The following is a 9852-nucleotide window of genomic DNA, read 5'->3' on the forward strand; positions in this document are numbered from 1 at the left end:
TCTCAAACAGAAAGATTCTAATTTTTCTTTTCTATAATTTCATTAGATACTGTATGTATTGAGGATTAGAATCTAATGGGAATATTCTTTATGTATTGAGGATTAGAATCTAATGGGAATATTCTTTATGTAATTTGAGAACATCATTCCACACAGAATCTAATGGGAATATTCTAATTTTTCCAAAACCTAGCTTACAGACACTTTTCTATAATTTCGTTCTCTCTCTCTGATCATCATTCTTACAAATTTAATATGTATTTCTAATCCTCAATAGATAAAGAATCTAATGGAATATTCTAGGTGTGGTAAGCATAAATTGCTTAAAGCATAAATTGCTTGAAAACATAAACTAGGCGTGGTAAGCAATTTAAACTGAAGTGAGAGCTTGAGAGGTACCAAAGACCTTCAAGGACCCTCTCACAAGTGCTAAACGAAATTTACTATGAGAACTCTTAAGGAGAGATGGAGATACACCAAAGGCACACCAAGACACTCCTTAATAAAGGCCTTGTACAAAAATTTGGAAATCAAAAATTACAAGAAAATGAAATTCAAATTTTCTTCAAATGAAATGCAAATTCACACTCCAAATGAAATGTAAATTCACAATCAAATGAATTTAGTGGCTGCACCTAATTTAAGTAAAACAAATTTGCCACTAATTAGAAGCAAATTTTAGTCACGGATTTTGTAAGGAAACTAGTTTTAGAATCAAAAATTTTCGTCATTAAAATTTGTTCTAAATTTTCACAAACTTTCACAAATGGTTTAGTTTCTTGTTGCTCCAATTCAGCCACCAACTGCAACCTCACAAGGTGTTTCACTCCTCTCTTTAGAAGCAACTTTGATGTTAGTCACTTCTAGGTGTTTTCAAGAGCCTAGCCACCAAGAGAGAACAAACTCCCTAAGCAACCACCAAAGCCTTCAAGTGGATGTCCTTTGCCTTGGCCTCCTACACCTTTTAAGAAGCACTCAACCACCTTCAAGACTAGAATATTAGTGCTAAAACTGAAAAAGAAAAATTTAGAATAGCTACACCAAATGGTAGAAAAGAATGTGACAAACTAGAAAGAGTTCCACAAAAATGACAAGCAACAATTAAAGGAAATTTTGAAAGCTAGCACACAAAGATTGTCCTAGGAAAGGCACTAGAATGGATTACAAAATTAAAAGCTAAGATTAGAAATAAAAATAAGACTCAATTAATGTGGCTGGTCACAAAATTTTAATGCCAAAACAATACCAAAACCGAGAGCAATACAAACAAGTTTTCACTCCTATTTGGCTTTTTCTTTTGCTTTTTCTTTCTTTTCTTTTTAGCAAAATATTTTTCACTTATTTTTCTTTTGATGTTCAGGAGTTTTAATGCCTTTTGAACACTTAGCAGTCTCGGTTTCAAGGTAGAAAAACTGCAGCAAAAATTTTACACAAAACAAGAGGTGTCAACAAGCATGTTTTCACTAATGCTTCACTATTTTGTAGGATTTTTAGGTCAAATTTTTAAGCACTATTTTTCTTTGTTTTTCTCATGCAATTAGGACACATACACCTCTGTTTTGCCTCTGTTTTATAGTTCAAAGAATTTCAATAAGGTTCAGCCACACAACAAAACACAAAGGAACCTAATAGGAAGGTGTTTATGAACTTATCTTGACAAAACTTTTAATATGACATAATAGAAACCTAACTCTAGGAAATTTGCTAGAACTAATAGCAAATTAAGAACTCAAACATGTAAATCAAAAGCACATATGGTAAGGTACAGATTTAATAAGCAAAAGACACAACAAATTCGGACACAATCAACACAAAACAAAAATTAGGTTAAAACAAGCTAGTCTAGGATTCAATGACATTCAAAGGACTACACATGACTCTAGACAAAACATATAATTCAAAAACAAAAACATACACTAAGTATTGTCAATGTCCAATCACGGACTCATGCTTATAGGAATAGAGAGACTCAAGCAAAAATAAAAGCACAAGCACATGAACCTAAAGCACAAACCTAATTGTTTCAAGGAATTAGGAACAAGCAAAAATCATGAATCAATTACTTCACATGTGACATAAGGATCCATAAAAATTTTTAGAAAACATAGATCCATACAGCAAACTCAATTTCAAGACAAAATAAGGAAGGAACAACACGGATTCAATGAAGAAAAAATTAGAACAAAACCTCAAGAGCATTAGGCTCTAGATACCAAAAATGATGGAACTAGTTGAAGTAGATTGATGTTTCTTCAAGAGTTCCATGCTAAGGACCGAAATGCCTTGAGGTTTACTCCTTAAGATCTCTGAAATCTCCTTTGAAGAAGCTTCAATGGAGGTGAAGTCTATGAAGGAGGTTCGGCCACTCCTTAAGCTTGTGAAGGAAGCTTTAGGAACCAAGCCAAAAGTAGAAGCACTTTGAGAGAATCCTTAGAGTGAGGGTTCTCTTCGGTTTTTGTGACTCTTGAGTGGGAGAGAAATTCAGATTATATTTCTCAAATTTGTCAAAAGTGAGTACAAGAGTAGGAAAATCAAATATATAGGGGAAGGTAGCTTGTAGGAGAAGCTAACCTTAACCATGGTTCACTAGGAACCATGGTAGGGTTAACTTAAACTCCCACGGTTTAGCTAGCTTGTAGGAGAAGCTAACCTTGACCATGGTTCACTTAAGAACCATGGTAAGGTAGGCTTAACCTCCCTTGGTTTAGAAGCTTGCAAGGCAAGCTTCAAAAACCAAGAGGAGAAGCTTGAGAAATTCGGCGAAGAAGAACACTTGGAGCTAGGCGGCCTTGGTCTCAAATGGCTCCATGATTTATTTTGAAAATCCTTGATTTGGTTTAGTTAGGTTCATCATATGATGATGAGACCTAGCTAAATCAAATCTATGAAAAATTAGGAGTAAAATGAGTCCAATATGTAAAACTTTGCCTAGGCCCAACTCAGGCCCAATTTCTAAGCACACCCTCAAGCATTGCTAAATGTCACCCCCTTTTTCCTACTGAAAAAATACAAAATGAAAGTATCAACTAGGGAGGTTAAATGGAGCTAGACTCTCCAAGTAACCTACCTTAAAAACAATATACAATCACTAGGAAAAAGCAACTAAAGTGCCTCACAATACAAAGGCAAAAATAACCTATACAAAAGACTATGCATAAACTGTACAATATAAACAAATAGAACTAAGGCCTTCTCTTCATGATAGATCATTCCAAGTGAAGATTATCTTGGGCCTGACAAGCCCATTAGTCTTCTCAAGATCCAGCTCTTCCAGTATCCTCCTAGCCATAGCTCTGGTCACTGGGCCCTTGGCCCATGGTCTATCATCCCCTCCTTCTTGAGAAGGATTTGTCCTCAAATCTGTAGGTTCATCTTCCTCATCATAGCCTGTAAAGGGAATAAGATCACTCACATTAAAAGTGTTACTCACTCCATAATCACTGGGAAGATCTAACCTATAATGATGTGGACATAAAAGCCCAAACTCAAGAGGCCCATGACCAGAAGGCCCAAGTCCACGACGAAGAGGACAAAGATCAAGATCCAATTCAAATCTTAAGTGGGCCTATGACTAGAGGGATGCTTAAAAAAACCCAAGAGGCATTGCAGCACAAAGTGGCCCATTTACTAGAGACCCAACAATCGACTCAACACATGGAGGAGGCTAGACTTATTACATGCATAGCTTGCTTGGGAAGCTAGGAGGCCAACTGGAAGATTTCGTTTTTATTTTATTATTATTATCTTTTTATGTCTTAAGTTTTAAAGTTGTGTTAGTTTTGTTTTGTAAAAGGCAGTATTAAAAATAAAAATAATAAACTACTACATTTCAGGATTTGAACCCAAGACCTTAAGCTTATAATGCCTTCATCAAACCACTTGGGCATATTAGCTTCTGTTGGGATATTAATATTTTAATTTTCTTTATTTACTTCCAAATGAGGCAAACTCAAACAAAAGTGTATTAAACATTTTGAGAATTGAGAAAAGGACAGATTATTCAGATTACAAATTTTTGTGAGTTTTAGCTCTGCTAGGGTTTTTCCTTGCATCATTTGATCTTATCAAGAATTCTCCAATTCTTGTGGCGATCTTTCTTGGCTTATCAAATAATCATATTTGTGGCGCCTTCCTTATAATCGATTAATTTCACATCATTTGGTATTCAGAGCTAGGTTGGGGGTACTGTTCACACAACACCGTTCTGGTACTGTTTCATCGGTACTGTTCACACACACAGTTCCTGGACTGTTCATCGATACTGTTCACACGCACTGTTCATCGTCACTGTTCCTGGTACTGTTCATCGATACTATTCACGCGCACTGTTCATCATCACTGTTCACGGTACTGTTCAAATTCCCTGTTTTAAATTTTTTTTTTCTTTCCTTGTTTCATTTCTTCTTGTTATTGTGTATCCACATATTTCTTTAGTGATTCTCTTTCATTTTGGAACATAAATTCTGCCAAAAAAAAAAAAGTTTTCTAAAAAAAAAAAAAAATCTGCAGCAAAAGAAGTTTAAAAAAAAAAAAAAATCTGCAGCAAAAGAAGTTAAAAAAAAAAATATATATATATATATATATATACAAATATATGGCAGTTGTTCTTCCTTAAATTTTGTGCACATTACCTGTTTGATAAAATTCCTAAGTGTCAAGTGTCTTCCTTGTTCGTTGCTACTTGTCCTTTGTGGGTACTACAATTCTATTTTATTCCTTATGATTGCTATCCTTGAAGGTGATTCTTGATTATAGATTATTTGATTCTTGTAAGAACCTTAAGTCAGAGATTGAGTGGAAAAAGGCAAGAGTGAATATTTACACAAAAGCCAAGTTGAGAGTAAACACGAGTGGTACATCTTTGAGTGCAAACACGTGAGAAGAGTGGTAAGGTCCTATTACTTCACATTTTTTTTTGTTTTCGGTTCTTTTAGTTGAACAATGGCAAGAGCAGGAGGTGGTGGTCCTCATTTAGATGGAGCTCAAAGATTGTTACTTGAAGCTATGACTGCACAAATGCAAAGATTGATGACACAAAATAATCAAGTGCTCTATGAGAGGATTGAAGGAATTGAAAATCAACTAAATCAAGATGATGGAGGTCCTAACCGAAATAGGGGAGGTAGAGGCGGCAATGGAGGTCCTAGACAAAACAGACTTGAAGGAGTGAAGTTGAATGTTCCCCCATTCAAAGGTAGGAGTGATCCAGATGCCTATCTAGAGTGGGAGATGAAGATTGAACATGTCTTTTCATGCAATGACTATACTGAAGCACAAAAGGTCAAGTTGGCTGCAGCTGAATTCTCAGACTATGCCCTCATTTGGTGGAATAAATATCAAAAGGAAATGCAAAGAGATGAGGAACGGGAAATAGATACATGGGCTGAAATGAGGAGAGTCATGAGGAAGAGATACGTGCCAACCAGTTATAGTAGAACTTTGCGTTTAAAACTTCAAAAATTAACTCAAGGTAGCATGACTGTTGAAGAATACTATAAGGAGATGGAGATGGCATTGATGAGAGCCTGCATAGAGGAAGAAAATGAAGCAACAATGGTTCGTTTTCTGAATGGCCTAAACACTGATATTAGGGATGTTGTGGAATTGCAGGAATATGTGGAGATGGAAGATTTGTTGCACAAGGCTGTACAGGTTGAACAACAACTCAAGAGGAAAGGTATAGCAGGAAGAATTCTTCCAGTTCTTATAATCCAAACTGGAGGGATAGATTTAAGAAGGAAGGAGGAAATTCATCTAGTTCAGCAGTGACTCCTCCACAAGGGAAATCACCAACAAATCCAAATACATCTGTCTTTCCTACTGGAACTAGAAACATCAAATGCTTCAAATGCTTGGGAAGAGGACATATTGCTTCTGAATGCCCAACTAGGTGGATCATGATCATGAAGGAGGATGGGCAAATCACTAGTGAATCTGAACCTGATGAAGAAGAAGTGGAGAAAGAAGAGGAAGCATTGCAGGGTGATATACTAATGGTAAGGAGGTTGTTGGGAAGTCAGATACAACCACTTGAGCAAACCCAAAGAGAAAATATTTTCCACACTAGATGTTCCATCAAAGGTAAATTATGCTCTTTAATAGTTGATGGTGGAAGTTGTACTAATGTGGCTAGTTCCAGATTAGTATCTAAGTTAAATTTGGGAACCAAACTACATCCTAGGCCATACAAACTTCAATGGCTTAGTGAAGATGGAGAGATGAAAGTAACTCAGCAGGTTGAGGTGTGCTTCTCAATTGGAAGGTATAATGATAAGGTGTTGTGTGATGTGGTTCCAATGGAGGCAACTCATCTCCTCCTAGGGAGGCCATGGCAGTATGACACAAAAGCACTACATGATGGATTCACCAACAAAATTTCTTTCATGCACAATGACCAGAAAATTATTCTCAAACCATTATCTCCTAGAGATGTGTGTGAGGATCAAATAAAAATGAGAGAAAAAATAATGCAAGAGAAAAGAGAGAAGAGTGAAACACCTATCAAAAGTAGAAAGAAGAAGAGTGAAACACTTGAGGGAAAGAGTGAAACACTTGAGGGAAAGAGTGAAACACTTGAGAGAAAAATGAGTTGTTTAGCAAAAGAAAGTGAGGTGAAAAAGATGTTTCTTGCTCACAAACCACTTTACTTGATGTACTGCAAAAATAATATTTTTGTTGCTGACAATTCAAATAAAATTGCTATTCCTCCTAGTGTTGAATTTATTTTGCAGGAATATAAAGATGTGTTTCCGAAGGAGTTACCAAAGGGACTACCACCTTTGAGGGGAATTGAACACCATATTGATCTCATTCCAGGAGTGTCATTGCCCAACCGACCAGCATATAGAAGTAATCCCCAAGAGACCAAAGAGATCCAAAGGCAAGTCGAAGAATTGATGAGCAAAGGATGGGTACAAGAAAGCATGAGCCCATGTGCAGTTCCAAACATTTTAGTCCCTAAGAAGGATGGAACATGGAGGATGTGCACTGATTGTAGAGCCATCAACAACATCACAGTTAAGTATAGGCATCCTATTCCTAGGTTAGATGACTTATTGGATGAATTGCATGGTGCCTGTATTTTTTCAAAAATTGACTTGAAAAGTGGGTACCATCAAATTAGGATTAGGGAAGGGGATGAATGGAAAACTGCCTTTAAAACTAAGTATGGTTTGTATGAGTGGCTAGTGATGCCCTTTGGGTTAACTAATGCCCCAAGCACTTTTATGAGATTGATGAACCATGTCTTAAAGGAATTTTTAGGCAAACGTGTTGTGGTATACTTTGATGATATTCTGATATATAGCACTAACTTTGATTTGCATGTTGAACATTTAAGTGCTGTCATGAATGTGCTCAGAAAGGAAAAATTGTTTGCTAATATTGAAAAATGTACCTTTTGCACTGATCATGTTGTGTTTTTGGGATTTGTTGTGAGTTCTAAAGGGGTACAAGTTGATGAGGAAAAGATTAGAGCCATCCAAGAGTGGCCTACCCCTAAGAATGTGAGTGAAGTGAGAAGTTTTCATGGATTAGCTAGTTTCTATAGGAGGTTTGTTAAGGATTTTAGTACTCTGGCTGCACCTCTTAATGAAATAGTTAAAAAGCATGTTGGGTTTAAATGGGGTGAAAAACAAGAGAAGGCATTTTCTGAACTTAAGCACAAACTAACTAATGCCCCCATTCTTGCATTACCAAATTTTGCAAAATCTTTTGAAATTGAATGTGATGCATCTAATGTGGGTATTGGGGCTGTTTTGATGCAAGAAGGTCATCCAATTGCTTATTTTAGTGAGAAGTTGAATGGGGCTGCCCTAAACTATCCCACTTATGATAAGGAATTGTATGCCTTGGTGAGAGCTTTAAGGACTTGGCAACATTACCTTTTGCCCAAAGAGTTTGTCATCCATAGTGATCATGAGTCCTTAAAGTACTTAAAAGGACAAGGTAAGCTTAATAAGAGGCATGCTAAGTGGGTAGAGTTTCTAGAGCAATTTCCATATGTCATCAAGCATAAAAAGGGAAAAGGGAATGTAGTAGCTGATGCTTTGTCTAGGAGACATAATTTGCTCTCTAGGCTTGAAACTAAACTATTTGGTCTTGAATCTTTGAAAGACATGTATATGCATGATGTGGACTTTGCTGAAAATTTTGCTGCATGTGAAAAGTTTTCTGAAAATGGTTACTATAGGCATAATGGGTTCTTGTTTAAAGCAAATAGATTGTGTGTGCCTAAGTGTTCCATTAGAGAGCTACTTGTGAGTGAATCACATGAGGGGGGATTGATGGGTCATTTTGGGGTTCAAAAGACGTTGGAAATTTTGCAAGAACATTTCTATTGGCCCCATATGAAGCATGATGTACATAAATTTTGTGATCATTGTATTGTTTGTAAAAAGGCTAAATCTAAAGTTAAGCCTCATGGATTGTATACCCCTTTGCCTGTTCCTGATTTTCCTTGGATTGATATATCTATGGACTTTGTTTTGGGGTTGCCTAGAACAAAGAATGGAAAAGATTCTATTTTTGTTGTTGTTGACAGGTTTTCAAAAATGGCACATTTTATACCATGTAAAAAGGTTAATGATGCTTGCCATGTAGCTGACTTATTTTTTAGGGAAGTTGTGCGACTCCACGGGCTACCTAGGAGCATTGTAAGTGATAGGGACACCAAGTTCCTAAGTCATTTTTGGAGAACGTTGTGGGGTAAGTTGGGTACTAAATTACTTTTCTCTACTACTTGTCACCCACAAACCGATGGACAAACTGAGGTAGTGAATAGAACTTTAGGCACTTTGCTTAGGACTGTTTTAAAGAAAAATATTAAATTTTGGGAAGAACATTTGCCTCATGTAGAGTTTGCATATAATAGGGCTGTCCATAGCACAACTAAATGTTTACCATTTGAAATTGTGTATGGATTTAATCCTCTAACACCACTTGACTTGTTACCTATGCCTAACATTTCTGAATTTAAGCATAAAGATGCACAGGCTAAGGCTGAATATGTGAAGAAGTTGCATGAGCAAGTGAAAGCTCAAACTGAAAAGAAAATTGAGAGTTATGCCAAACAAGCCAACAAGGGCAGAAAGAAAGTTATTTTTGAACCTGGTGATTGGGTTTGGGTACATATGAGAAAAGAGAGGTTCCCTGAACAAAGGAAGTCTAAACTTCAACCTAGAGGAGATGGGCCTTTCCAAGTCCTAGAAAAGATCAATGATAATGCTTACAAAATTGATCTACCAGGTGAGTATGGTGTAAGTTCTTCTTTTAATGTTGCTGATTTGACTCATTTTGATGCAGGAGATGAATTCATAGCTTTGAGGACAAATGCTGCCCAAGAAGGAGAGAATGATGTGGACATAAAAGCCCAAACTCAAGAGGCCCATGACCAGAAGGCCCAAGTCCACGACGAAGAGGACAAAGATCAAGATCCAATTCAAATCTTAAGTGGGCCTATGACTAGAGGGATGCTTAAAAAAACCCAAGAGGCATTGCAGCACAAAGTGGCCCATTTACTAGAGACCCAACAATCGACTCAACACATGGAGGAGGCTAGACTTATTACATGCATAGCTTGCTTGGGAAGCTAGGAGGCCAACTGGAAGATTTCGTTTTTATTTTATTATTATTATCTTTTTATGTCTTAAGTTTTAAAGTTGTGTTAGTTTTGTTTTGTAAAAGGCAGTATTAAAAATAAAAATAATAAACTACTACATTTCAGGATTTGAACCCAAGACCTTAAGCTTATAATGCCTTCATCAAACCACTTGGGCATATTAGCTTCTGTTGGGATATTAATATTTTAATTTTCTTTATTTACTTCCAAATGAGGCAAACTCAAACAAAAGT

This window comes from Cajanus cajan, chromosome 1, assembly GCF_000230855.2.
Source record: "Cajanus cajan strain Asha chromosome 1, NIPB_CcT2T_4, whole genome shotgun sequence".
In the NCBI taxonomy this organism is placed as follows: Eukaryota; Viridiplantae; Streptophyta; class Magnoliopsida; order Fabales; family Fabaceae; genus Cajanus; species Cajanus cajan.